At 67.0% G+C, this 2,500-nt stretch overlaps 1 non-coding gene across 1 annotated transcript; it reads left to right on the forward strand.

Moving 5' to 3' along the window:
* The first annotated feature begins 984 nt into the window (after positions 1–984).
* On the forward strand, positions 985–1,138 carry LOC140472793 (5.8S ribosomal RNA). The gene has a single exon (XR_011957864.1). It is a non-coding gene; the product is annotated as a 5.8S ribosomal RNA (ribosomal RNA).
* The last annotated feature ends 1,362 nt before the right edge of the window (positions 1,139–2,500 follow it).

The raw sequence follows: 2,500 nt of genomic DNA on the forward strand, positions 1-2,500 counted from the left end.
GCATCACCCTTCGTCACAAGGGGCGAAGCCCGTTCCACCGTCTCGTCAGTAGTGCCGACCGGTCTGTGATCGACGAGGGGAGCCACACCAGGTCCGGCCCTGCTGCTTGGCGGCACCGCGTCGTCGGGAGCTCGCGACAGACGGAGGGTTTCGGTGTACTCTCCAGCCACGGGAAACGAAGCCGGTGATGCAGGCGCCGGTCTTTCGCTCCCAAATCGGCTGGGTTTACATCGTTGCTATCTAGTCACGCTCCCTTCAAACCCGACGGGGTACCTATTCCCCTCACCCGTCTGTGCGTATACAGCCTCTTTGCACTTGCGGGATGGGGGTGGTGGTTTAAAGACTCTCGAGTTGCCGCCCGTCGGTCTCCGAGCTCCGTGCAGTAGTGATCCCCAGCGAACTGCCAGCAGGGCGAACGAGCGATCCCGCTCTCGGTCGGGGCGCCTGGCGTCGATCGGTGGTCGGTGGCTTGCGGGCAAGCTGCGCTGTGAGTGTGGGAACGAGTATGACGAGCCGTTGCCGCGACTCCCAGTCCACCTCGGCGGTGGCTGGGCCGGGCGGGCGTCTGCTCGGGCGAGTGCCGCCCCCGCCTCCTCGCAGGAAGTCCGCTCGCCGACACGCCGCCACGTGCACGCGTCAGTGACGCTGCCGAACCGATGGCCGGTGCCCGTTCCCGCCTCTGCTTTTCCTAGGGCAAAGCTGCTGCACGCCTCGTGATACTAGGCGGGCGACATGGTGGCGGTGATCCTGCCTCCGTCGCTGCGGTGCGTTGGGGCACGCATCGCCTCTTGGGCGCCCTGTCCTCCTCCCCCCAATAGACGTATGTTTCTGCGGGCCGCACCAGGATGGTGCTCCCCATCGCTTCACGCCACCCTGCTCCGCCCGCACGCCGGCGTGCAGGTGGCTGTAGCTCAAGGTGGGGAGCGTATGTGCGGTCCGGGTCGCTTTCCTCTGGCGAGGGAGAGACCTAAAACAAACTCAGACAACTCTTGACGGTGGATCACTCGGCTCGTGCGTCGATGACGAACGCAGCTAGCTGCGAGAATTAATGTGAATTGCAGGACACATTGATCATCGACACTTTGAACGCACTTTGCGGCCCCGGGTTCTTCCCGGGGCCACGCCTGTCTGAGGGTCGTTTGGCAATCAATCGCACTCGCCTTGGCTGGCGAGAGCGCGGCTGGGGTGTCGCAGAGGACCCGTCCTCTTTGTCCCCCTAAGTTCAGACTCCGGAGCCCTCCGGCGTCGGAGCGCTTGGCCTTTCCCCCCCACCCTGCACATTCCGTTCGTCAGGCTCGACGCCATCCCCCCGCCGGGGAGCGCGGCCTGGCGTCCGTCTGTGTCGTGGCAGTGGGGCCAGCACGGCTGTCACCGGTCCCAGAATGGCTGTCGGTGGTTCACACTGTGTGTGTGTGCCAACCCTCCTGGTCTCTGGGACACGGAGCTGCCACGAAGTGTTGAGCCTCCAGTGGGGGGTCTGCCTAAGCTCTGCACGTCCGCATTGGGTCCGTCTCTCGGTTGGCTGGCAGTGGAAAGAGTGAAGGGAGCCGCGGAGGTCCGGTGCTGGTGCGCCGCCGGCCTGACCGTGGAGCTCGCCGGTTTGACACGCTGACCCGACTCGATGGTTGATCGATTGAGAGTGCTGGGAGCTGCAGGCCGCCCGCTGCTGCAGCCGCCCGTCTCGTGGTTCGTCCTCGGCCTTAAGTGGCCGGCGGGGCGTCTGATCCTGTCTCCCCTGCTGGCGCCGAGTGCCTGGCCGAGGGAGGAGGTTTTCGTCGAACGCTGTGACTTGGACGGTCGCACGCGCGTGGATCGCTGGCTCTTGGCTCTCCCGTTCAGTCCGCACGTTTTCCGCTCCGTCCTGCCACCGGTCTCGGGAGGTACGGAGGGGTTGGCGGGCGTGGTGTGTGCTCCGTCACCGTGCAGGCACACCTACCACGCCGTCGGCCGACCCCCGCACGGTCCTCCTGGCCATCGGGAGGACGGCGGAACGTCGGGCTGTCGGGGGCCAAGTCGCCAGAAGGCCACCGCTGTGTCTTCCGTACCCTGTCACCGTCGGCGTGCCTTCCTCAACTCGTCCGGCTCGGGGCCGCTGGGTTCAGGAGCGGCGTCGCCCGCCGGCCCCACTGAAGGCCGTGCCGTTCCGCGGCTGGCGATCGATGTGCGTGGCGTGCCTGCGCGACCGTTCGCCACTTGAGCCTCGGCACTCCTCTCTCCCTCTCTCTGACCGTCGGGCAGTCTCTGTCTGCTGGTGCCTCGCACGTCCCGGGCGGCGGGTCGTCACCCCCGCGACCGGGCCTCCGGCAAGGCAGGAATCAGGCTGACCCTTCCGCTCGAGTAAGCAGCCGGCACTTCCGAGTTTCGCCTCCCGCCGTGGACGGGGGAGGGTCTCCGGTCCCGTGGAATTGCGCCGAGCACGTCCCCGCGCGTGGACGCGGCGGCGCTGGAGGCGGCAGGGGCGGCCACTCGTCGACACCATCGCTGGCCAAGGGTGGTGAGC

The sequence above is a fragment of the Chiloscyllium punctatum genome, unplaced genomic scaffold (assembly GCF_047496795.1).
Source record: "Chiloscyllium punctatum isolate Juve2018m unplaced genomic scaffold, sChiPun1.3 scaffold_442, whole genome shotgun sequence".
NCBI lineage: Eukaryota > Metazoa > Chordata > Chondrichthyes > Orectolobiformes > Hemiscylliidae > Chiloscyllium > Chiloscyllium punctatum.